At 62.6% G+C, this 25,854-nt stretch overlaps 6 pseudogenes; all 6 read right to left on the bottom strand.

The window, feature by feature from the left end:
• Positions 1-3,868: 3,868 nt before the first annotated feature.
• Positions 3,869-3,987, bottom strand: LOC142868066 (uncharacterized; annotated as a pseudogene).
• A 3,868-nt stretch (positions 3,988-7,855) lies between these two features.
• Positions 7,856-7,974, bottom strand: LOC142868064 (uncharacterized; annotated as a pseudogene).
• A 3,857-nt stretch (positions 7,975-11,831) lies between these two features.
• LOC142868062 (uncharacterized) lies at positions 11,832-11,950 on the bottom strand (annotated as a pseudogene).
• A 3,858-nt stretch (positions 11,951-15,808) lies between these two features.
• LOC142868061 (uncharacterized) lies at positions 15,809-15,927 on the bottom strand (annotated as a pseudogene).
• A 3,860-nt stretch (positions 15,928-19,787) lies between these two features.
• On the bottom strand, positions 19,788-19,906 carry LOC142868060 (uncharacterized; annotated as a pseudogene).
• Positions 19,907-23,762: 3,856 nt separating this feature from the next.
• LOC142868059 (uncharacterized) lies at positions 23,763-23,881 on the bottom strand (annotated as a pseudogene).
• Between the last annotated feature and the right edge of the window lie 1,973 nt (positions 23,882-25,854).

Raw genomic sequence — 25,854 nt, 5'->3', positions numbered from 1 at the left:
GGCGGAGGGCGCCCCTGCCCCGCTCAAGAAGCCGAGCCTCTCTGCGCTTCCCCGCCGCCTCCTCCCGCCCCAGGCCCCGCGCCGGGCCGGGCCTGTTGAGTTCGCCGGCCGGGTCCGGCGGGCTCCGAGGGACGGGGGTGACAGGCGGGGCGGGCAGGGAGCGGCGGGCCGAGGTTGGGGGCTGTCTCTCTATACACACACACTCACACTCACTCACTCACTCACACTCACACAAGATGCGCCTCCACGGCTGGACCCACCAAGGTGGAGACCTTCCAGCCCCCCTCCTCTCCTCGCCTGGCCTCCTTCACCTCCCCGCCCCCACCCCCAGCGCGCCGCGGCCGCTGACTGCGCACGGGGTGGGCGGGGCGCTCGCCCTTTGACCCCAGCCAGGGGCCGCCCTCCCCCACAACCCCTTTCAGCTGCGCCGCCCACCCTGTGGCCCTGCGGCCGCCTATTCCCCCGGGCCAGGGCTGGGGCACAGCGCACGGGGGAGGGGAGCCAGTGTATGGGGCGTCTCTCTCTCTCTCTCTCTCTCTCTCTCTCTCTCTCTCTCTCTCTCCCCCCCCCCCCCCGATGTGTCCCATGGGTGGGGTGGGGTGGCGTGGTTTGTGGGGCGCTGAAGAAATCAGTCCCCTCCATCTCCTCCCTCTGGAAAACACCCAAGCCCTTGGAGAACTGCCCGCACCGCTACCGTGGGGGCCGGGACCCTCCTCTGTGTCCTCCTGTGGCCCAGTCCAAGGGGCCTGGGCCTGGCCGGGGCTGCATTGGACCCCAACCACCCTGGCGTGTGGACTCGCTAAAAATCGGCGATTAGATATTGGATTCCAGCGTCATTGAGGTCATTTCACTAATGAGTGCACCGCAAAGAGTTTCCTAATCCATCTGTGAGGGTGGCAACCGAAAGAGAATTTGAAAGCTGACAGAATAGGCGAGGAAAGGCATAGGAGATTTCCACACCCAGTAAGGAAGCCTTTCCCGAAGTGGAAGAAAGAAACGAGCAAACAGAGACACCGGTAGCCCGCCCGGATGAGAGTCTGCCCCTGAGAGAAAGTACCCTGACCAGGTTCACCCGCGGGTGGGTGGGTGGCGAGCTAGCGGCATTCAGAAGAGCGAGGCCCGCAGTCTGTGCAGAAGACACCTGCACTCGGGTGTGTGTGGCGGCACAATTCACAAGCAGCTCCAGATGTTAATCCAAGGAGAAGCCAGGGAGTTCCCAACGCCCCAGGTGTCCTCAGCCCACGACTGGCTGCTGTGGGAATGCGAAGCCCGGCTCCTTGTCTCAGAGCGGGGCAACCAGGAGGTGTGATGTCCACCCAGGGGTTCCCAGGAGGATCAGGCTGAAGCTGGGACTTGGCCTGAAAGTGTCCCCTCGCATGGCCACCCCCTTCCCCTTCCTGCTCCTCTACTCCTGGTGCCCCTCCATCCAGGGGCCAGACCTTAAAGAGTCACCCGCAAGAGAATCCTGGTCCCAAAGGAGCCTTCTGGGGGACCCGTGCTGAGAGAGGTTGTGGGCATGGCCCGCTGGGGCTCTGCCCGACCCAGGGCTGAGAGATGCAACCTCCCAGCTCTGGGTCCCTGCAGGAAGTGTTGGCAAGCACAGGGCCAGTCCTCCAAAGGCCCAGGTGCAGGGAGCCCAGGCCAAGCAGCCTGTGGAAGAAGCCACATGCTGTGCCACCCCGGGGAACACGACTGCAGGCCACGGCCCTTCCCACCTCCTCCTCCTCCTCCTCCTCCTCCTCCTCCTCCTCCCACCCCGCCCCCGCCCCCGCCCCCACATGGCACAGGGCCCAGAGACACCTCAGACACTTGCTACCCAAAGTGCAAAGGGCATCAGTTGCTCCTCCAAAGCCCCCGCCCAGCAGACCGCGTTGTCCAGCCAGCCCCCGGGCCTCCCTGGGGTGCCCAGCACAAAAGTGCAGACACCCACCGGACCCTCAATCTCAGTTTTCGGATGTTTTTGCCACTCTAAGGACCCGCAGGCCAGCTGGGCCTTCTGGCAGGACAGAGAGCCCCGGAATCCGACGTGGAGAGCTGAGTGTACGTCCCCATGAGGAGGCGGTCCCCACCTCCGCGGCTATCCCCTTGCGGGGAGCGGCAGCCGCGGGGCCTCAGAGAAGACACCAGGCTGGGCCCCCACGGCACAGCGGGAGCACGTCCCCCGCAGGCCACTTAGCGACGGCGGCCAGCCGGCGGACGGTTGGGTTGCGCGAGACGCTGCGGCCGCCCTGCTACCGGGTTCCTGGGAGGGCGTCCTGGAACCAGCGTCCACACCAAGCCCTTGGAAGGCCCAGGCGACAGAGGAGCCCCGTCAGGCAGGGGCCGAGGACGGTGACGGCCCGGGCGGGGAGGAGCGTGTCAGGCAGGGGCAGAGGACGGTGACAGGTGACAGGCCGGGCGGGAAGGAGTCAGTCAGGCAGGGGCCGTGGAGGAGACGGGCTGGGTAAGGGTTAGGGTTAGAGTCAGGGCACAAGTCACAATCGCAAAGACCTGGAAGCCACCCGAGTGCCCATCGACCCACGAGTGGGTAAATAAAATGTGGCGCGTGGACACCACGGAGTGCTATTCGGCTATGAGGAGCAGCGGTGAGAGGGCACCTCTCCTGGTTCTCCTGGCCAGAGCTGGAACCCGTTCCAGTAAGCCAAGTATCCCAAGAATGGACACACGAGCACCACGTGCTCGCGCTCACCAGCAAATGGGTACGAACCGATGGACACCTAAGTGGACACAGAGGAATCACCTTCTTCGGGTGGGTGTCGGGCGGGTGGGGGGGAGGGGATGGGCATACACATCCATTAGGAATGGGGTGGGTGCGCACCGACTGGGGGATGGGCGCACTTGAAGCTCTGACCCGAGGGGGGAGGCTGGGAGAGGGCAACGCACCGCACCCGACCTTAACATTGGTGCCCCCACAATATGCTGGAACAACATGAGAGGTAAATGAATAAGAACACGGGGGGGAGGGGGGCACGGGCAACACATGTCACCTTAATACTTGGACTCCCATCATCTGCTTGAAAAGAGAGAGAAAAGAAAATGCAATAATAGAGATAAGAGACACTTTTTAAAAATAATGAATCCGGCCGGGCGCTGTGGCTCACGCCTGTAATCCTAGCTCTTGGGAGGCCGAGGCGGGCGGATTGCTCAAGGTCAGGAGTTCAAAACCAGCCTGAGCAAGAGCGAGACCCCGTCTCTACTATAAATAGAAAGAAATTAATTGGCCAACTGATATATATATAAAAAATTAGCGGGGCATGGTGGCGCATGCCTGCAGTCCCAGCTACCCGGGAGGCTGAGGCAGAAGGATCACTCGAGCCCAGGAGTTTGAAGTTGCTGTGAGCTAGGCTGACGCCACGGCACTCACTCTAGCCTGGGAAACAAACCCAGACTCTGTCTCAAAAAAAAAAAAAAATGAATCCGAAGAGAAAAGTAAAAGGAGGCCTGTGGAGCAGGTCTGGGTGTGACTCCGGATCCCCCAACATCAGGTGCCACCACCAAAGATCCCTACGTGTAGCCCATAGAACCCCAAAAGCAACGGGACGAGTTCTGGTCACATACTCCCTCAAAATGACATCCTGGCCTTCTTCTGGAACTCCCTCCCCTCTCAGACTCTCAAGGTTTCCTCCGGCGTGTCCGTTCCCACAGAGCAGACCTTTGGTCTGAGACCTGACAGTCCAGAAGCCACGCATGCTGCCGCGTGGCGGCGGTGTCACGGCTCGGGACAAGAGGAGGCCCCACGGTGCGGGCTGGGGCGCCAGGCACCGCGGCGGGCGCTGAGGGTGGGGGTCACCCCCACCCCGGGCCGCCCCCGCGCTCCCAGAAACGCGACAGAACCAGAGGCAAAAAAAAAAAAAAAAAAAAAAGAAGAAGCCTACGGCACCCGGTATTCCCGGGCGGTCTCCCATCCAAGTTCTAACCAGGCCCGACCCTGCTTAGCTTCCGAGACCAGACGGGATCGGGCGCGTTCGGGGTGGTGTGGCCGTGGACGGTGGAGGGCGCCCCTGCCCCGCTCAAGAAGCCGAGCCTCTCTGCGCTTCCCCGCCGCCTCCTCCCGCCCCAGGCCCCGCGCCGGGCCGGGCCTGTTGAGTTCGCCGGCCGGGTCCGGCGGGCTCCGAGGGACGGGGGTGACAGGCGGGGCGGGCAGGGAGCGGCGGGCCGAGGTTGGGGGCTGTCTCTCTATACACACACACTCACACTCACTCACTCACTCACACTCACACAAGATGCGCCTCCACGGCTGGACCCACCAAGGTGGAGACCTTCCAGCCCCCCTCCTCTCCTCGCCTGGCCTCCTTCACCTCCCCGCCCCCACCCCCAGCGCGCCGCGGCCGCTGACTGCGCACGGGGTGGGCGGGGCGCTCGCCCTTTGACCCCAGCCAGGGGCCGCCCTCCCCCACAACCCCTTTCAGCTGCGCCGCCCACCCTGTGGCCCTGCGGCCGCCTATTCCCCCGGGCCAGGGCTGGGGCACAGCGCACGGGGGAGGGGAGCCAGTGTATGGGGCGTCTCTCTCTCTCTCTCTCTCTCTCTCTCTCTCTCTCTCTCTCTCTCCCCCCCCCCCCCCGATGTGTCCCATGGGTGGGGTGGGGTGGCGTGGTTTGTGGGGCGCTGAAGAAATCAGTCCCCTCCATCTCCTCCCTCTGGAAAACACCCAAGCCCTTGGAGAACTGCCCGCACCGCTACCGTGGGGGCCGGGACCCTCCTCTGTGTCCTCCTGTGGCCCAGTCCAAGGGGCCTGGGCCTGGCCGGGGCTGCATTGGACCCCAACCACCCTGGCGTGTGGACTCGCTAAAAATCGGCGATTAGATATTGGATTCCAGCGTCATTGAGGTCATTTCACTAATGAGTGCACCGCAAAGAGTTTCCTAATCCATCTGTGAGGGTGGCAACCGAAAGAGAATTTGAAAGCTGACAGAATAGGCGAGGAAAGGCATAGGAGATTTCCACACCCAGTAAGGAAGCCTTTCCCGAAGTGGAAGAAAGAAACGAGCAAACAGAGACACCGGTAGCCCGCCCGGATGAGAGTCTGCCCCTGAGAGAAAGTACCCTGACCAGGTTCACCCGCGGGTGGGTGGGTGGCGAGCTAGCGGCATTCAGAAGAGCGAGGCCCGCAGTCTGTGCAGAAGACACCTGCACTCGGGTGTGTGTGGCGGCACAATTCACAAGCAGCTCCAGATGTTAATCCAAGGAGAAGCCAGGGAGTTCCCAACGCCCCAGGTGTCCTCAGCCCACGACTGGCTGCTGTGGGAATGCGAAGCCCGGCTCCTTGTCTCAGAGCGGGGCAACCAGGAGGTGTGATGTCCACCCAGGGGTTCCCAGGAGGATCAGGCTGAAGCTGGGACTTGGCCTGAAAGTGTCCCCTCGCATGGCCACCCCCTTCCCCTTCCTGCTCCTCTACTCCTGGTGCCCCTCCATCCAGGGGCCAGACCTTAAAGAGTCACCCGCAAGAGAATCCTGGTCCCAAAGGAGCCTTCTGGGGGACCCGTGCTGAGAGAGGTTGTGGGCATGGCCCGCTGGGGCTCTGCCCGACCCAGGGCTGAGAGATGCAACCTCCCAGCTCTGGGTCCCTGCAGGAAGTGTTGGCAAGCACAGGGCCAGTCCTCCAAAGGCCCAGGTGCAGGGAGCCCAGGCCAAGCAGCCTGTGGAAGAAGCCACATGCTGTGCCACCCCGGGGAACACGACTGCAGGCCACGGCCCTTCCCACCTCCTCCTCCTCCTCCTCCTCCTCCTCCTCCTCCTCCCACCCCGCCCCCGCCCCCGCCCCCACATGGCACAGGGCCCAGAGACACCTCAGACACTTGCTACCCAAAGTGCAAAGGGCATCAGTTGCTCCTCCAAAGCCCCCGCCCAGCAGACCGCGTTGTCCAGCCAGCCCCCGGGCCTCCCTGGGGTGCCCAGCACAAAAGTGCAGACACCCACCGGACCCTCAATCTCAGTTTTCGGATGTTTTTGCCACTCTAAGGACCCGCAGGCCAGCTGGGCCTTCTGGCAGGACAGAGAGCCCCGGAATCCGACGTGGAGAGCTGAGTGTACGTCCCCATGAGGAGGCGGTCCCCACCTCCGCGGCTATCCCCTTGCGGGGAGCGGCAGCCGCGGGGCCTCAGAGAAGACACCAGGCTGGGCCCCCACGGCACAGCGGGAGCACGTCCCCCGCAGGCCACTTAGCGACGGCGGCCAGCCGGCGGACGGTTGGGTTGCGCGAGACGCTGCGGCCGCCCTGCTACCGGGTTCCTGGGAGGGCGTCCTGGAACCAGCGTCCACACCAAGCCCTTGGAAGGCCCAGGCGACAGAGGAGCCCCGTCAGGCAGGGGCCGAGGACGGTGACGGCCCGGGCGGGGAGGAGCGTGTCAGGCAGGGGCAGAGGACGGTGACAGGTGACAGGCCGGGCGGGAAGGAGTCAGTCAGGCAGGGGCCGTGGAGGAGACGGGCTGGGTAAGGGTTAGGGTTAGAGTCAGGGCACAAGTCACAATCGCAAAGACCTGGAAGCCACCCGAGTGCCCATCGACCCACGAGTGGGTAAATAAAATGTGGCGCGTGGACACCACGGAGTGCTATTCGGCTATGAGGAGCAGCGGTGAGAGGGCACCTCTCCTGGTTCTCCTGGCCAGAGCTGGAACCCGTTCCAGTAAGCCAAGTATCCCAAGAATGGACACACGAGCACCACGTGCTCGCGCTCACCAGCAAATGGGTACGAACCGATGGACACCTAAGTGGACACAGAGGAATCACCTTCTTCGGGTGGGTGTCGGGCGGGTGGGGGGGAGGGGATGGGCATACACATCCATTAGGAATGGGGTGGGTGCGCACCGACTGGGGGATGGGCGCACTTGAAGCTCTGACCCGAGGGGGGAGGCTGGGAGAGGGCAACGCACCGCACCCGACCTTAACATTGGTGCCCCCACAATATGCTGGAACAACATGAGAGGTAAATGAATAAGAACACGGGGGGGAGGGGGGCACGGGCAACACATGTCACCTTAATACTTGGACTCCCATCATCTGCTTGAAAAGAGAGAGAAAAGAAAATGCAATAATAGAGATAAGAGACACTTTTTAAAAATAATGAATCCGGCCGGGCGCTGTGGCTCACGCCTGTAATCCTAGCTCTTGGGAGGCCGAGGCGGGCGGATTGCTCAAGGTCAGGAGTTCAAAACCAGCCTGAGCAAGAGCGAGACCCCGTCCCTACTATAAATAGAAAGAAATTAATTGGCCAACTGATATATATATAAAAAATTAGCGGGGCATGGTGGCGCATGCCTGCAGTCCCAGCTACCCGGGAGGCTGAGGCAGAAGGATCACTCGAGCCCAGGAGTTTGAAGTTGCTGTGAGCTAGGCTGACGCCACGGCACTCACTCTAGCCTGGGCAACAAACCCAGACTCTGTCTCAAAAAAAAAAAAAAAAATGAATCCGAAGAGAAAAGTAAAAGGAGGCCTGTGGAGCAGGTCTGGGTGTGACTCCGGATCCCCCAACATCAGGTGCCACCACCAAAGATCCCTACGTGTAGCCCATAGAACCCCAAAAGCAACGGGACGAGTTCTGGTCACATACTCCCTCAAAATGACATCCTGGCCTTCTTCTGGAACTCCCTCCCCTCTCAGACTCTCAAGGTTTCCTCCGGCGTGTCCGTTCCCACAGAGCAGACCTTTGGTCTGAGACCTGACAGTCCAGAAGCCACGCATGCTGCCGCGTGGCGGCGGTGTCACGGCTCGGGACAAGAGGAGGCCCCACGGTGCGGGCTGGGGCGCCAGGCACCGCGGCGGGCGCTGAGGGTGGGGGTCACCCCCACCCCGGGCCGCCCCCGCGCTCCCAGAAACGCGACAGAACCAGAGGCAAAAAAAAAAAAAAAAAAAAGAAGAAGCCTACGGCACCCGGTATTCCCGGGCGGTCTCCCATCCAAGTTCTAACCAGGCCCGACCCTGCTTAGCTTCCGAGACCAGACGGGATCGGGCGCGTTCGGGGTGGTGTGGCCGTGGACGGCGGAGGGCGCCCCTGCCCCGCTCAAGAAGCCGAGCCTCTCTGCGCTTCCCCGCCGCCTCCTCCCGCCCCAGGCCCCGCGCCGGGCCGGGCCTGTTGAGTTCGCCGGCCGGGTCCGGCGGGCTCCGAGGGACGGGGGTGACAGGCGGGGCGGGCAGGGAGCGGCGGGCCGAGGTTGGGGGCTGTCTCTCTATACACACACACTCACACTCACTCACTCACTCACACTCACACAAGATGCGCCTCCACGGCTGGACCCACCAAGGTGGAGACCTTCCAGCCCCCCTCCTCTCCTCGCCTGGCCTCCTTCACCTCCCCGCCCCCACCCCCAGCGCGCCGCGGCCGCTGACTGCGCACGGGGTGGGCGGGGCGCTCGCCCTTTGACCCCAGCCAGGGGCCGCCCTCCCCCACAACCCCTTTCAGCTGCGCCGCCCACCCTGTGGCCCTGCGGCCGCCTATTCCCCCGGGCCAGGGCTGGGGCACAGCGCACGGGGGAGGGGAGCCAGTGTATGGGGCGTCTCTCTCTCTCTCTCTCTCTCTCTCTCTCTCTCTCTCTTTCTCGGGATGTGTCCCATGGGTGGGGTGGGGTGGCGTGGTTTGTGGGGCGCTGAAGAAATCAGTCCCCTCCATCTCCTCCCTCTGGAAAACACCCAAGCCCTTGGAGAACTGCCCGCACCGCTACCGTGGGGGCCGGGACCCTCCTCTGTGTCCTCCTGTGGCCCAGTCCAAGGGGCCTGGGCCTGGCCGGGGCTGCATTGGACCCCAACCACCCTGGCGTGTGGACTCGCTAAAAATCGGCGATTAGATATTGGATTCCAGCGTCATTGAGGTCATTTCACTAATGAGTGCACCGCAAAGAGTTTCCTAATCCATCTGTGAGGGTGGCAACCGAAAGAGAATTTGAAAGCTGACAGAATAGGCGAGGAAAGGCATAGGAGATTTCCACACCCAGTAAGGAAGCCTTTCCCGAAGTGGAAGAAAGAAACGAGCAAACAGAGACACCGGTAGCCCGCCCGGATGAGAGTCTGCCCCTGAGAGAAAGTACCCTGACCAGGTTCACCCGCGGGTGGGTGGGTGGCGAGCTAGCGGCATTCAGAAGAGCGAGGCCCGCAGTCTGTGCAGAAGACACCTGCACTCGGGTGTGTGTGGCGGCACAATTCACAAGCAGCTCCAGATGTTAATCCAAGGAGAAGCCAGGGAGTTCCCAACGCCCCAGGTGTCCTCAGCCCACGACTGGCTGCTGTGGGAATGCGAAGCCCGGCTCCTTGTCTCAGAGCGGGGCAACCAGGAGGTGTGATGTCCACCCAGGGGTTCCCAGGAGGATCAGGCTGAAGCTGGGACTTGGCCTGAAAGTGTCCCCTCGCATGGCCACCCCCTTCCCCTTCCTGCTCCTCTACTCCTGGTGCCCCTCCATCCAGGGGCCAGACCTTAAAGAGTCACCCGCAAGAGAATCCTGGTCCCAAAGGAGCCTTCTGGGGGACCCGTGCTGAGAGAGGTTGTGGGCATGGCCCGCTGGGGCTCTGCCCGACCCAGGGCTGAGAGATGCAACCTCCCAGCTCTGGGTCCCTGCAGGAAGTGTTGGCAAGCACAGGGCCAGTCCTCCAAAGGCCCAGGTGCAGGGAGCCCAGGCCAAGCAGCCTGTGGAAGAAGCCACATGCTGTGCCACCCCGGGGAACACGACTGCAGGCCACGGCCCTTCCCACCTCCTCCTCCTCCTCCTCCTCCTCCTCCTCCTCCTCCCACCCCGCCCCCGCCCCCGCCCCCACATGGCACAGGGCCCAGAGACACCTCAGACACTTGCTACCCAAAGTGCAAAGGGCATCAGTTGCTCCTCCAAAGCCCCCGCCCAGCAGACCGCGTTGTCCAGCCAGCCCCCGGGCCTCCCTGGGGTGCCCAGCACAAAAGTGCAGACACCCACCGGACCCTCAATCTCAGTTTTCGGATGTTTTTGCCACTCTAAGGACCCGCAGGCCAGCTGGGCCTTCTGGCAGGACAGAGAGCCCCGGAATCCGACGTGGAGAGCTGAGTGTACGTCCCCATGAGGAGGCGGTCCCCACCTCCGCGGCTATCCCCTTGCGGGGAGCGGCAGCCGCGGGGCCTCAGAGAAGACACCAGGCTGGGCCCCCACGGCACAGCGGGAGCACGTCCCCCGCAGGCCACTTAGCGACGGCGGCCAGCCGGCGGACGGTTGGGTTGCGCGAGACGCTGCGGCCGCCCTGCTACCGGGTTCCTGGGAGGGCGTCCTGGAACCAGCGTCCACACCAAGCCCTTGGAAGGCCCAGGCGACAGAGGAGCCCCGTCAGGCAGGGGCCGAGGACGGTGACGGCCCGGGCGGGGAGGAGCGTGTCAGGCAGGGGCAGAGGACGGTGACAGGTGACAGGCCGGGCGGGAAGGAGTCAGTCAGGCAGGGGCCGTGGAGGAGACGGGCTGGGTAAGGGTTAGGGTTAGAGTCAGGGCACAAGTCACAATCGCAAAGACCTGGAAGCCACCCGAGTGCCCATCGACCCACGAGTGGGTAAATAAAATGTGGCGCGTGGACACCACGGAGTGCTATTCGGCTATGAGGAGCAGCGGTGAGAGGGCACCTCTCCTGGTTCTCCTGGCCAGAGCTGGAACCCGTTCCAGTAAGCCAAGTATCCCAAGAATGGACACACGAGCACCACGTGCTCGCGCTCACCAGCAAATGGGTACGAACCGATGGACACCTAAGTGGACACAGAGGAATCACCTTCTTCGGGTGGGTGTCGGGCGGGTGGGGGGGAGGGGATGGGCATACACATCCATTAGGAATGGGGTGGGTGCGCACCGACTGGGGGATGGGCGCACTTGAAGCTCTGACCCGAGGGGGGAGGCTGGGAGAGGGCAACGCACCGCACCCGACCTTAACATTGGTGCCCCCACAATATGCTGGAACAACATGAGAGGTAAATGAATAAGAACACGGGGGGGAGGGGGGCACGGGCAACACATGTCACCTTAATACTTGGACTCCCATCATCTGCTTGAAAAGAGAGAGAAAAGAAAATGCAATAATAGAGATAAGAGACACTTTTTAAAAATAATGAATCCGGCCGGGCGCTGTGGCTCACGCCTGTAATCCTAGCTCTTGGGAGGCCGAGGCGGGCGGATTGCTCAAGGTCAGGAGTTCAAAACCAGCCTGAGCAAGAGCGAGACCCCGTCTCTACTATAAATAGAAAGAAATTAATTGGCCAACTGATATATATATAAAAAATTAGCGGGGCATGGTGGCGCATGCCTGCAGTCCCAGCTACCCGGGAGGCTGAGGCAGAAGGATCACTCGAGCCCAGGAGTTTGAAGTTGCTGTGAGCTAGGCTGACGCCACGGCACTCACTCTAGCCTGGGCAACAAACCCAGACTCTGTCTCAAAAAAAAAAAAAAAAAAATGAATCCGAAGAGAAAAGTAAAAGGAGGCCTGTGGAGCAGGTCTGGGTGTGACTCCGGATCCCCCAACATCAGGTGCCACCACCAAAGATCCCTACGTGTAGCCCATAGAACCCCAAAAGCAACGGGACGAGTTCTGGTCACATACTCCCTCAAAATGACATCCTGGCCTTCTTCTGGAACTCCCTCCCCTCTCAGACTCTCAAGGTTTCCTCCGGCGTGTCCGTTCCCACAGAGCAGACCTTTGGTCTGAGACCTGACAGTCCAGAAGCCACGCATGCTGCCGCGTGGCGGCGGTGTCACGGCTCGGGACAAGAGGAGGCCCCACGGTGCGGGCTGGGGCGCCAGGCACCGCGGCGGGCGCTGAGGGTGGGGGTCACCCCCACCCCGGGCCGCCCCCGCGCTCCCAGAAACGCGACAGAACCAGAGGCAAAAAAAAAAAAAAAAAAAAGAAGAAGCCTACGGCACCCGGTATTCCCGGGCGGTCTCCCATCCAAGTTCTAACCAGGCCCGACCCTGCTTAGCTTCCGAGACCAGACGGGATCGGGCGCGTTCGGGGTGGTGTGGCCGTGGACGGTGGAGGGCGCCCCTGCCCCGCTCAAGAAGCCGAGCCTCTCTGCGCTTCCCCGCCGCCTCCTCCCGCCCCAGGCCCCGCGCCGGGCCGGGCCTGTTGAGTTCGCCGGCCGGGTCCGGCGGGCTCCGAGGGACGGGGGTGACAGGCGGGGCGGGCAGGGAGCGGCGGGCCGAGGTTGGGGGCTGTCTCTCTATACACACACACTCACACTCACTCACTCACTCACACTCACACAAGATGCGCCTCCACGGCTGGACCCACCAAGGTGGAGACCTTCCAGCCCCCCTCCTCTCCTCGCCTGGCCTCCTTCACCTCCCCGCCCCCACCCCCAGCGCGCCGCGGCCGCTGACTGCGCACGGGGTGGGCGGGGCGCTCGCCCTTTGACCCCAGCCAGGGGCCGCCCTCCCCCACAACCCCTTTCAGCTGCGCCGCCCACCCTGTGGCCCTGCGGCCGCCTATTCCCCCGGGCCAGGGCTGGGGCACAGCACACGGGGGAGGGGAGCCAGTGTATGGGGCGTCTCTCTCTCTCTCTCTCTCTCTCTCTCTCTCTCTCTCTCTCCCCCCCCCCGGATGTGTCCCATGGGTGGGGTGGGGTGGCGTGGTTTGTGGGGCGCTGAAGAAATCAGTCCCCTCCATCTCCTCCCTCTGGAAAACACCCAAGCCCTTGGAGAACTGCCCGCACCGCTACCGTGGGGGCCGGGACCCTCCTCTGTGTCCTCCTGTGGCCCAGTCCAAGGGGCCTGGGCCTGGCCGGGGCTGCATTGGACCCCAACCACCCTGGCGTGTGGACTCGCTAAAAATCGGCGATTAGATATTGGATTCCAGCGTCATTGAGGTCATTTCACTAATGAGTGCACCGCAAAGAGTTTCCTAATCCATCTGTGAGGGTGGCAACCGAAAGAGAATTTGAAAGCTGACAGAATAGGCGAGGAAAGGCATAGGAGATTTCCACACCCAGTAAGGAAGCCTTTCCCGAAGTGGAAGAAAGAAACGAGCAAACAGAGACACCGGTAGCCCGCCCGGATGAGAGTCTGCCCCTGAGAGAAAGTACCCTGACCAGGTTCACCCGCGGGTGGGTGGGTGGCGAGCTAGCGGCATTCAGAAGAGCGAGGCCCGCAGTCTGTGCAGAAGACACCTGCACTCGGGTGTGTGTGGCGGCACAATTCACAAGCAGCTCCAGATGTTAATCCAAGGAGAAGCCAGGGAGTTCCCAACGCCCCAGGTGTCCTCAGCCCACGACTGGCTGCTGTGGGAATGCGAAGCCCGGCTCCTTGTCTCAGAGCGGGGCAACCAGGAGGTGTGATGTCCACCCAGGGGTTCCCAGGAGGATCAGGCTGAAGCTGGGACTTGGCCTGAAAGTGTCCCCTCGCATGGCCACCCCCTTCCCCTTCCTGCTCCTCTACTCCTGGTGCCCCTCCATCCAGGGGCCAGACCTTAAAGAGTCACCCGCAAGAGAATCCTGGTCCCAAAGGAGCCTTCTGGGGGACCCGTGCTGAGAGAGGTTGTGGGCATGGCCCGCTGGGGCTCTGCCCGACCCAGGGCTGAGAGATGCAACCTCCCAGCTCTGGGTCCCTGCAGGAAGTGTTGGCAAGCACAGGGCCAGTCCTCCAAAGGCCCAGGTGCAGGGAGCCCAGGCCAAGCAGCCTGTGGAAGAAGCCACATGCTGTGCCACCCCGGGGAACACGACTGCAGGCCACGGCCCTTCCCACCTCCTCCTCCTCCTCCTCCTCCTCCTCCTCCTCCCACCCCGCCCCCGCCCCCGCCCCCACATGGCACAGGGCCCAGAGACACCTCAGACACTTGCTACCCAAAGTGCAAAGGGCATCAGTTGCTCCTCCAAAGCCCCCGCCCAGCAGACCGCGTTGTCCAGCCAGCCCCCGGGCCTCCCTGGGGTGCCCAGCACAAAAGTGCAGACACCCACCGGACCCTCAATCTCAGTTTTCGGATGTTTTTGCCACTCTAAGGACCCGCAGGCCAGCTGGGCCTTCTGGCAGGACAGAGAGCCCCGGAATCCGACGTGGAGAGCTGAGTGTACGTCCCCATGAGGAGGCGGTCCCCACCTCCGCGGCTATCCCCTTGCGGGGAGCGGCAGCCGCGGGGCCTCAGAGAAGACACCAGGCTGGGCCCCCACGGCACAGCGGGAGCACGTCCCCCCCAGGCCACTTAGCGACGGCGGCCAGCCGGCGGACGGTTGGGTTGCGCGAGACGCTGCGGCCGCCCTGCTACCGGGTTCCTGGGAGGGCGTCCTGGAACCAGCGTCCACACCAAGCCCTTGGAAGGCCCAGGCGACGGAGGAGCCCCGTCAGGCAGGGGCCGAGGACGGTGACGGCCCGGGCGGGGAGGAGCGTGTCAGGCAGGGGCAGAGGACGGTGACAGGTGACAGGCCGGGCGGGAAGGAGTCAGTCAGGCAGGGGCCGTGGAGGAGACGGGCTGGGTAAGGGTTAGGGTTAGAGTCAGGGCACAAGTCACAATCGCAAAGACCTGGAAGCCACCCGAGTGCCCATCGACCCACGAGTGGGTAAATAAAATGTGGCGCGTGGACACCACGGAGTGCTATTCGGCTATGAGGAGCAGCGGTGAGAGGGCACCTCTCCTGGTTCTCCTGGCCAGAGCTGGAACCCGTTCCAGTAAGCCAAGTATCCCAAGAATGGACACACGAGCACCACGTGCTCGCGCTCACCAGCAAATGGGTACGAACCGATGGACACCTAAGTGGACACAGAGGAATCACCTTCTTCGGGTGGGTGTCGGGCGGGTGGGGGGAGGGGATGGGCATACACATCCATTAGGAATGGGGTGGGTGCGCACCGACTGGGGGATGGGCGCACTTGAAGCTCTGACCCGAGGGGGGAGGCTGGGAGAGGGCAACGCACCGCACCCGACCTTAACATTGGTGCCCCCACAATATGCTGGAACAACATGAGAGGTAAATGAATAAGAACACGGGGCGGAGGGGGGCACGGGCAACACATGTCACCTTAATACTTGGACTCCCATCATCTGCTTGAAAAGAGAGAGAAAAGAAAATGCAATAATAGAGATAAGAGACACTTTTTAAAAATAATGAATCCGGCCGGGCGCTGTGGCTCACGCCTGTAATCCTAGCTCTTGGGAGGCCGAGGCGGGCGGATTGCTCAAGGTCAGGAGTTCAAAACCAGCCTGAGCAAGAGCGAGACCCCGTCCCTACTATAAATAGAAAGAAATTAATTGGCCAACTGATATATATATAAAAAATTAGCGGGGCATGGTGGCGCATGCCTGCAGTCCCAGCTACCCGGGAGGCTGAGGCAGAAGGATCACTCGAGCCCAGGAGTTTGAAGTTGCTGTGAGCTAGGCTGACGCCACGGCACTCACTCTAGCCTGGGCAACAAACCCAGACTCTGTCTCAAAAAAAAAAAAAAAAAATGAATCCGAAGAGAAAAGTAAAAGGAGGCCTGTGGAGCAGGTCTGGGTGTGACTCCGGATCCCCCAACATCAGGTGCCACCACCAAAGATCCCTACGTGTAGCCCATAGAACCCCAAAAGCAACGGGACGAGTTCTGGTCACATACTCCCTCAAAATGACATCCTGGCCTTCTTCTGGAACTCCCTCCCCTCTCAGACTCTCAAGGTTTCCTCCGGCGTGTCCGTTCCCACAGAGCAGACCTTTGGTCTGAGACCTGACAGTCCAGAAGCCACGCATGCTGCCGCGTGGCGGCGGTGTCACGGCTCGGGACAAGAGGAGGCCCCACGGTGCGGGCTGGGGCGCCAGGCACCGCGGCGGGCGCTGAGGGTGGGGGTCACCCCCACCCCGGGCCGCCCCCGCGCTCCCAGAAACGCGACAGAACCAGAGGCAAAAAAAAAAAAAAAAAAAAGAAGAAGCCTACGGCACCCGGTATTCCCGGGCGGTCTCCCATCCAAGTTCTAACCAGGCCCGACCCTGCTTAGCTTCCGAGACCAGACGGGATCGGGCGCGTTCGGGGTGGTGTGGCCGTGGACGGTGGAGGGCGCCCCTGCCCCGCTCAAGAAGCCGAGCCTCTCTGCGCTTCCCCGCCGCCTCCTCCCGCCCCAGGCCCCGCGCCGGGCCGGGCCTGTTGAGTTCGCCGGCCGGGTCCGGCGGGCTCCGAGGGACGGGGGTGACAGGCGGGGCGGGCAGGGAGCGGCGGGCCGAGGTTGGGGGCTGTCTCTCTATACACACACACTCACACTCACTCACTCACTCACACTCACACAAGATGCGCCTCCACGGCTGGACCCACCAAGGTGGAGACCTTCCAGCCCCCCTCCTCTCCTCGCCTGGCCTCCTTCACCTCCCCGCCCCCACCCCCAGCGCGCCGCGGCCGCTGACTGCGCACGGGGTGGGCGGGGCGCTCGCCCTTTGACCCCAGCCAGGGGCCGCCCTCCCCCACAACCCCTTTCAGCTGCTCCGCCCACCCTGTGGCCCTGCGGCCGCCTATTCCCCCGGGCCAGGGCTGGGGCACAGCGCACGGGGGAGGGGAGCCAGTGTATGGGGCGTCTCTCTCTCTCTCTCTCTCTCTCTCTCTCTCTCTCTCTCTCTCCCCCCGGATGTGTCCCATGGGTGGGGTGGGGTGGCGTGGTTTGTGGGGCGCTGAAGAAATCAGTCCCCTCCATCTCCTCCCTCTGGAAAACACCCAAGCCCTTGGAGAACTGCCCGCACTGCTACCGTGGGGGCCGGGACCCTCCTCTGTGTCCTCCTGTGGCCCAGTCCAAGGGGCCTGGGCCTGGCCGGGGCTGCATTGGACCCCAACCACCCTGGCGTGTGGACTCGCTAAAAATCGGCGATTAGATATTGGATTCCAGCGTCATTGAGGTCATTTCACTAATGAGTGCACCGCAAAGAGTTTCCTAATCCATCTGTGAGGGTGGCAACCGAAAGAGAATTTGAAAGCTGACAGAATAGGCGAGGAAAGGCATAGGAGATTTCCACACCCAGTAAGGAAGCCTTTCCCGAAGTGGAAGAAAGAAACGAGCAAACAGAGACACCGGTAGCCCGCCCGGATGAGAGTCTGCCCCTGAGAGAAAGTACCCTGACCAGGTTCATCCGCGGGTGGGTGGGTGGCGAGCTAGCGGCATTCAGAAGAGCGAGGCCCGCAGTCTGTGCAGAAGACACCTGCACTCGGGTGTGTGTGGCGGCACAATTCACAAGCAGCTCCAGATGTTAATCCAAGGAGAAGCCAGGGAGTTCCCAACGCCCCAGGTGTCCTCAGCCCACGACTGGCTGCTGTGGGAATGCGAAGCCCGGCTCCTTGTCTCAGAGCGGGGCAACCAGGAGGTGTGATGTCCACCCAGGGGTTCCCAGGAGGATCAGGCTGAAGCTGGGACTTGGCCTGAAAGTGTCCCCTCGCATGGCCACCCCCTTCCCCTTCCTGCTCCTCTACTCCTGGTGCCCCTCCATCCAGGGGCCAGACCTTAAAGAGTCACCCGCAAGAGAATCCTGGTCCCAAAGGAGCCTTCTGGGGGACCCGTGCTGAGAGAGGTTGTGGGCATGGCCCGCTGGGGCTCTGCCCGACCCAGGGCTGAGAGATGCAACCTCCCAGCTCTGGGTCCCTGCAGGAAGTGTTGGCAAGCACAGGGCCAGTCCTCCAAAGGCCCAGGTGCAGGGAGCCCAGGCCAAGCAGCCTGTGGAAGAAGCCACATGCTGTGCCACCCCGGGGAACACGACTGCAGGCCACGGCCCTTCCCACCTCCTCCTCCTCCTCCTCCTCCTCCTCCTCCTCCTCCCACCCCGCCCCCGCCCCCGCCCACACATGGCACAGGGCCCAGAGACACCTCAGACACTTGCTACCCAAAGTGCAAAGGGCATCAGTTGCTCCTCCAAAGCCCCCGCCCAGCAGACCGCGTTGTCCAGCCAGCCCCCGGGCCTCCCTGGGGTGCCCAGCACAAAAGTGCAGACACCCACCGGACCCTCAATCTCAGTTTTCGGATGTTTTTGCCACTCTAAGGACCCGCAGGCCAGCTGGGCCTTCTGGCAGGACAGAGAGCCCCGGAATCCGACGTGGAGAGCTGAGTGTACGTCCCCATGAGGAGGCGGTCCCCACCTCCGCGGCTATCCCCTTGCGGGGAGCGGCAGCCGCGGGGCCTCAGAGAAGACACCAGGCTGGGCCCCCACGGCACAGCGGGAGCACGTCCCCCGCAGGCCACTTAGCGACGGCGGCCAGCCGGCGGACGGTTGGGTTGCGCGAGACGCTGCGGCCGCCCTGCTACCGGGTTCCTGGGAGGGCGTCCTGGAACCAGCGTCCACACCAAGCCCTTGGAAGGCCCAGGCGACAGAGGAGCCCCGTCAGGCAGGGGCCGAGGACGGTGACGGCCCGGGCGGGGAGGAGCGTGTCAGGCAGGGGCAGAGGACGGTGACAGGTGACAGGCCGGGCGGGAAGGAGTCAGTCAGGCAGGGGCCGTGGAGGAGACGGGCTGGGTAAGGGTTAGGGTTAGAGTCAGGGCACAAGTCACAATCGCAAAGACCTGGAAGCCACCCGAGTGCCCATCGACCCACGAGTGGGTAAATAAAATGTGGCGCGTGGACACCACGGAGTGCTATTCGGCTATGAGGAGCAGCGGTGAGAGGGCACCTCTCCTGGTTCTCCTGGCCAGAGCTGGAACCCGTTCCAGTAAGCCAAGTATCCCAAGAATGGACACACGAGCACCACGTGCTCGCGCTCACCAGCAAATGGGTACGAACCGATGGACACCTAAGTGGACACAGAGGAATCACCTTCTTCGGGTGGGTGTCGGGCGGGTGGGGGGGAGGGGATGGGCATACACATCCATTAGGAATGGGGTGGGTGCGCACCGACTGGGGGATGGGCGCACTTGAAGCTCTGACCCGAGGGGGGAGGCTGGGAGAGGGCAACGCACCGCACCCGACCTTAACATTGGTGCCCCCACAATATGCTGGAACAACATGAGAGGTAAATGAATAAGAACACGGGGGGGAGGGGGGCACGGGCAACACATGTCACCTTAATACTTGGACTCCCATCATCTGCTTGAAAAGAGAGAGAAAAGAAAATGCAATAATAGAGATAAGAGACACTTTTTAAAAATAATGAATCCGGCCGGGCGCTGTGGCTCACGCCTGTAATCCTAGCTCTTGGGAGGCCGAGGCGGGCGGATTGCTCAAGGTCAGGAGTTCAAAACCAGCCTGAGCAAGAGCGAGACCCCGTCTCTACTATAAATAGAAAGAAATTAATTGGCCAACTGATATATATATAAAAAATTAGCGGGGCATGGTGGCGCATGCCTGCAGTCCCAGCTACCCGGGAGGCTGAGGCAGAAGGATCACTCGAGCCCAGGAGTTTGAAGTTGCTGTGAGCTAGGCTGACGCCACGGCACTCACTCTAGCCTGGGCAACAAACCCAGACTCTGTCTCAAAAAAAAAAAAAAAAAATGAATCCGAAGAGAAAAGTAAAAGGAGGCCTGTGGAGCAGGTCTGGGTGTGACTCCGGATCCCCCAACATCAGGTGCCACCACCAAAGATCCCTACGTGTAGCCCATAGAACCCCAAAAGCAACGGGACGAGTTCTGGTCACATACTCCCTCAAAATGACATCCTGGCCTTCTTCTGGAACTCCCTCCCCTCTCAGACTCTCAAGGTTTCCTCCGGCGTGTCCGTTCCCACAGAGCAGACCTTTGGTCTGAGACCTGACAGTCCAGAAGCCACGCATGCTGCCGCGTGGCGGCGGTGTCACGGCTCGGGACAAGAGGAGGCCCCACGGTGCGGGCTGGGGCGCCAGGCACCGCGGCGGGCGCTGAGGGTGGGGGTCACCCCCACCCCGGGCCGCCCCCGCGCTCCCAGAAACGCGACAGAACCAGAGGCAAAAAAAAAAAAAAAAAAAAGAAGAAGCCTACGGCACCCGGTATTCCCGGGCGGTCTCCCATCCAAGTTCTAACCAGGCCCGACCCTGCTTAGCTTCCGAGACCAGACGGGATCGGGCGCGTTCGGGGTGGTGTGGCCGTGGACGGTGGAGGGCGCCCCTGCCCCGCTCAAGAAGCCGAGCCTCTCTGCGCTTCCCCGCCGCCTCCTCCCGCCCCAGGCCCCGCGCCGGGCCGGGCCTGTTGAGTTCGCCGGCCGGGTCCGGCGGGCTCCGAGGGACGGGGGTGACAGGCGGGGCGGGCAGGGAGCGGCGGGCCGAGGTTGGGGGCTGTCTCTCTATACACACACACTCACACTCACTCACTCACTCACACTCACACAAGATGCGCCTCCACGGCTGGACCCACCAAGGTGGAGACCTTCCAGCCCCCCTCCTCTCCTCGCCTGGCCTCCTTCACCTCCCCGCCCCCACCCCCAGCGCGCCGCGGCCGCTGACTGCGCACGGGGTGGGCGGGGCGCTCGCCCTTTGACCCCAGCCAGGGGCCGCCCTCCCCCACAACCCCTTTCAGCTGCGCCGCCCACCCTGTGGCCCTGCGGCCGCCTATTCCCCCGGGCCAGGGCTGGGGCACAGCACACGGGGGAGGGGAGCCAGTGTATGGGGCGTCTCTCTCTCTCTCTCTCTCTCTCTCTCTCTCTCTCTCTCTCTCCCCCCCCGGATGTGTCCCATGGGTGGGGTGGGGTGGCGTGGTTTGTGGGGCGCTGAAGAAATCAGTCCCCTCCATCTCCTCCCTCTGGAAAACACCCAAGCCCTTGGAGAACTGCCCGCACCGCTACCGTGGGGGCCGGGACCCTCCTCTGTGTCCTCCTGTGGCCCAGTCCAAGGGGCCTGGGCCTGGCCGGGGCTGCATTGGACCCCAACCACCCTGGCGTGTGGACTCGCTAAAAATCGGCGATTAGATATTGGATTCCAGCGTCATTGAGGTCATTTCACTAATGAGTGCACCGCAAAGAGTTTCCTAATCCATCTGTGAGGGTGGCAACCGAAAGAGAATTTGAAAGCTGACAGAATAGGCGAGGAAAGGCATAGGAGATTTCCACACCCAGTAAGGAAGCCTTTCCCGAAGTGGAAGAAAGAAACGAGCAAACAGAGACACCGGTAGCCCGCCCGGATGAGAGTCTGCCCCTGAGAGAAAGTACCCTGACCAGGTTCACCCGCGGGTGGGTGGGTGGCGAGCTAGCGGCATTCAGAAGAGCGAGGCCCGCAGTCTGTGCAGAAGACACCTGCACTCGGGTGTGTGTGGCGGCACAATTCACAAGCAGCTCCAGATGTTAATCCAAGGAGAAGCCAGGGAGTTCCCAACGCCCCAGGTGTCCTCAGCCCACGACTGGCTGCTGTGGGAATGCGAAGCCCGGCTCCTTGTCTCAGAGCGGGGCAACCAGGAGGTGTGATGTCCACCCAGGGGTTCCCAGGAGGATCAGGCTGAAGCTGGGACTTGGCCTGAAAGTGTCCCCTCGCATGGCCACCCCCTTCCCCTTCCTGCTCCTCTACTCCTGGTGCCCCTCCATCCAGGGGCCAGACCTTAAAGAGTCACCCGCAAGAGAATCCTGGTCCCAAAGGAGCCTTCTGGGGGACCCGTGCTGAGAGAGGTTGTGGGCATGGCCCGCTGGGGCTCTGCCCGACCCAGGGCTGAGAGATGCAACCTCCCAGCTCTGGGTCCCTGCAGGAAGTGTTGGCAAGCACAGGGCCAGTCCTCCAAAGGCCCAGGTGCAGGGAGCCCAGGCCAAGCAGCCTGTGGAAGAAGCCACATGCTGTGCCACCCCGGGGAACACGACTGCAGGCCACGGCCCTTCCCACCTCCTCCTCCTCCTCCTCCTCCTCCTCCTCCTCCCACCCCGCCCCCGCCCCCGCCCCCACATGGCACAGGGCCCAGAGACACCTCAGACACTTGCTACCCAAAGTGCAAAGGGCATCAGTTGCTCCTCCAAAGCCCCCGCCCAGCAGACCGCGTTGTCCAGCCAGCCCCCGGGCCTCCCTGGGGTGCCCAGCACAAAAGTGCAGACACCCACCGGACCCTCAATCTCAGTTTTCGGATGTTTTTGCCACTCTAAGGACCCGCAGGCCAGCTGGGCCTTCTGGCAGGACAGAGAGCCCCGGAATCCGACGTGGAGAGCTGAGTGTACGTCCCCATGAGGAGGCGGTCCCCACCTCCGCGGCTATCCCCTTGCGGGGAGCGGCAGCCGCGGGGCCTCAGAGAAGACACCAGGCTGGGCCCCCACGGCACAGCGGGAGCACGTCCCCCCCAGGCCACTTAGCGACGGCGGCCAGCCGGCGGACGGTTGGGTTGCGCGAGACGCTGCGGCCGCCCTGCTACCGGGTTCCTGGGAGGGCGTCCTGGAACCAGCGTCCACACCAAGCCCTTGGAAGGCCCAGGCGACAGAGGAGCCCCGTCAGGCAGGGGCCGAGGACGGTGACGGCCCGGGCGGGGAGGAGCGTGTCAGGCAGGGGCAGAGGACGGTGACAGGTGACAGGCCGGGCGGGAAGGAGTCAGTCAGGCAGGGGCCGTGGAGGAGACGGGCTGGGTAAGGGTTAGGGTTAGAGTCAGGGCACAAGTCACAATCGCAAAGACCTGGAAGCCACCCGAGTGCCCATCGACCCACGAGTGGGTAAATAAAATGTGGCGCGTGGACACCACGGAGTGCTATTCGGCTATGAGGAGCAGCGGTGAGAGGGCACCTCTCCTGGTTCTCCTGGCCAGAGCTGGAACCCGTTCCAGTAAGCCAAGTATCCCAAGAATGGACACACGAGCACCACGTGCTCGCGCTCACCAGCAAATGGGTACGAACCGATGGACACCTAAGTGGACACAGAGGAATCACCTTCTTCGGGTGGGTGTCGGGCGGGTGGGGGGAGGGGATGGGCATACACATCCATTAGGAATGGGGTGGGTGCGCACCGACTGGGGGATGGGCGCACTTGAAGCTCTGACCCGAGGGGGGAGGCTGGGAGAGGGCAACGCACCGCACCCGACCTTAACATTGGTGCCCCCACAATATGCTGGAACAACATGAGAGGTAAATGAATAAGAACACGGGGGGGAGGGGGGCACGGGCAACACATGTCACCTTAATACTTGGACTCCCATCATCTGCTTGAAAAGAGAGAGAAAAGAAAATGCAATAATAGAGATAAGAGACACTTTTTAAAAATAATGAATCCGGCCGGGCGCTGTGGCTCACGCCTGTAATCCTAGCTCTTGGGAGGCCGAGGCGGGCGGATTGCTCAAGGTCAGGAGTTCAAAACCAGCCTGAGCAAGAGCGAGACCCCGTCCCTACTATAAATAGAAAGAAATTAATTGGCCAACTGATATATATATAAAAAATTAGCGGGGCATGGTGGCGCATGCCTGCAGTCCCAGCTACCCGGGAGGCTGAGGCAGAAGGATCACTCGAGCCCAGGAGTTTGAAGTTGCTGTGAGCTAGGCTGACGCCACGGCACTCACTCTAGCCTGGGCAACAAACCCAGACTCTGTCTCAAAAAAAAAAAAAAAATGAATCCGAAGAGAAAAGTAAAAGGAGGCCTGTGGAGCAGGTCTGGGTGTGACTCCGGATCCCCCAACATCAGGTGCCACCACCAAAGATCCCTACGTGTAGCCCATAGAACCCCAAAAGCAACGGGACGAGTTCTGGTCACATACTCCCTCAAAATGACATCCTGGCCTTCTTCTGGAACTCCCTCCCCTCTCAGACTCTCAAGGTTTCCTCCGGCGTGTCCGTTCCCACAGAGCAGACCTTTGGTCTGAGACCTGACAGTCCAGAAGCCACGCATGCTGCCGCGTGGCGGCGGTGTCACGGCTCGGGACAAGAGGAGGCCCCACGGTGCGGGCTGGGGCGCCAGGCACCGCGGCGGGCGCTGAGGGTGGGGGTCACCCCCACCCCGGGCCGCCCCCGCGCTCCCAGAAACGCGACAGAACCAGAGGCAAAAAAAAAAAAAAAAAAAAGAAGAAGCCTACGGCACCCGGTATTCCCGGGCGGTCTCCCATCCAAGTTCTAACCAGGCCCGACCCTGCTTAGCTTCCGAGACCAGACGGGATCGGGCGCGTTCGGGGTGGTGTGGCCGTGGACGGCGGAGGGCGCCCCTGCCCCGCTCAAGAAGCCGAGCCTCTCTGCGCTTCCCCGCCGCCTCCTCCCGCCCCAGGCCCCGCGCCGGGCCGGGCCTGTTGAGTTCGCCGGCCGGGTCCGGCGGGCTCCGAGGGACGGGGGTGACAGGCGGGGCGGGCAGGGAGCGGCGGGCCGAGGTTGGGGGCTGTCTCTCTATACACACACACTCACACTCACTCACTCACTCACACTCACACAAGATGCGCCTCCACGGCTGGACCCACCAAGGTGGAGACCTTCCAGCCCCCCTCCTCTCCTCGCCTGGCCTCCTTCACCTCCCCGCCCCCACCCCCAGCGCGCCGCGGCCGCTGACTGCGCACGGGGTGGGCGGGGCGCTCGCCCTTTGACCCCAGCCAGGGGCCGCCCTCCCCCACAACCCCTTTCAGCTGCGCCGCCCACCCTGTGGCCCTGCGGCCGCCTATTCCCCCGGGCCAGGGCTGGGGCACAGCGCACGGGGGAGGGGAGCCAGTGTATGGGGCGTCTCTCTCTCTCTCTCTCTCTCTCTCTCTCTCTCTCTCTCTCTTTCTCGGGATGTGTCCCATGGGTGGGGTGGGGTGGCGTGGTTTGTGGGGCGCTGAAGAAATCAGTCCCCTCCATCTCCTCCCTCTGGAAAACACCCAAGCCCTTGGAGAACTGCCCGCACCGCTACCGTGGGGGCCGGGACCCTCCTCTGTGTCCTCCTGTGGCCCAGTCCAAGGGGCCTGGGCCTGGCCGGGGCTGCATTGGACCCCAACCACCCTGGCGTGTGGACTCGCTAAAAATCGGCGATTAGATATTGGATTCCAGCGTCATTGAGGTCATTTCACTAATGAGTGCACCGCAAAGAGTTTCCTAATCCATCTGTGAGGGTGGCAACCGAAAGAGAATTTGAAAGCTGACAGAATAGGCGAGGAAAGGCATAGGAGATTTCCACACCCAGTAAGGAAGCCTTTCCCGAAGTGGAAGAAAGAAACGAGCAAACAGAGACACCGGTAGCCCGCCCGGATGAGAGTCTGCCCCTGAGAGAAAGTACCCTGACCAGGTTCACCCGCGGGTGGGTGGGTGGCGAGCTAGCGGCATTCAGAAGAGCGAGGCCCGCAGTCTGTGCAGAAGACACCTGCACTCGGGTGTGTGTGGCGGCACAATTCACAAGCAGCTCCAGATGTTAATCCAAGGAGAAGCCAGGGAGTTCCCAACGCCCCAGGTGTCCTCAGCCCACGACTGGCTGCTGTGGGAATGCGAAGCCCGGCTCCTTGTCTCAGAGCGGGGCAACCAGGAGGTGTGATGTCCACCCAGGGGTTCCCAGGAGGATCAGGCTGAAGCTGGGACTTGGCCTGAAAGTGTCCCCTCGCATGGCCACCCCCTTCCCCTTCCTGCTCCTCTACTCCTGGTGCCCCTCCATCCAGGGGCCAGACCTTAAAGAGTCACCCGCAAGAGAATCCTGGTCCCAAAGGAGCCTTCTGGGGGACCCGTGCTGAGAGAGGTTGTGGGCATGGCCCGCTGGGGCTCTGCCCGACCCAGGGCTGAGAGATGCAACCTCCCAGCTCTGGGTCCCTGCAGGAAGTGTTGGCAAGCACAGGGCCAGTCCTCCAAAGGCCCAGGTGCAGGGAGCCCAGGCCAAGCAGCCTGTGGAAGAAGCCACATGCTGTGCCACCCCGGGGAACACGACTGCAGGCCACGGCCCTTCCCACCTCCTCCTCCTCCTCCTCCTCCTCCTCCTCCTCCTCCCACCCCGCCCCCGCCCCCGCCCCCACATGGCACAGGGCCCAGAGACACCTCAGACACTTGCTACCCAAAGTGCAAAGGGCATCAGTTGCTCCTCCAAAGCCCCCGCCCAGCAGACCGCGTTGTCCAGCCAGCCCCCGGGCCTCCCTGGGGTGCCCAGCACAAAAGTGCAGACACCCACCGGACCCTCAATCTCAGTTTTCGGATGTTTTTGCCACTCTAAGGACCCGCAG

This window comes from Microcebus murinus, unplaced genomic scaffold, assembly GCF_040939455.1.
Source record: "Microcebus murinus isolate Inina unplaced genomic scaffold, M.murinus_Inina_mat1.0 scaf025_hap2_Mmur4.0, whole genome shotgun sequence".
Classification (NCBI taxonomy): Eukaryota; Metazoa; Chordata; class Mammalia; order Primates; family Cheirogaleidae; genus Microcebus; species Microcebus murinus.
Note: the sequence above shows the minus strand (reverse complement) of the source record. Positions and strands in the feature narration are given on the sequence as shown.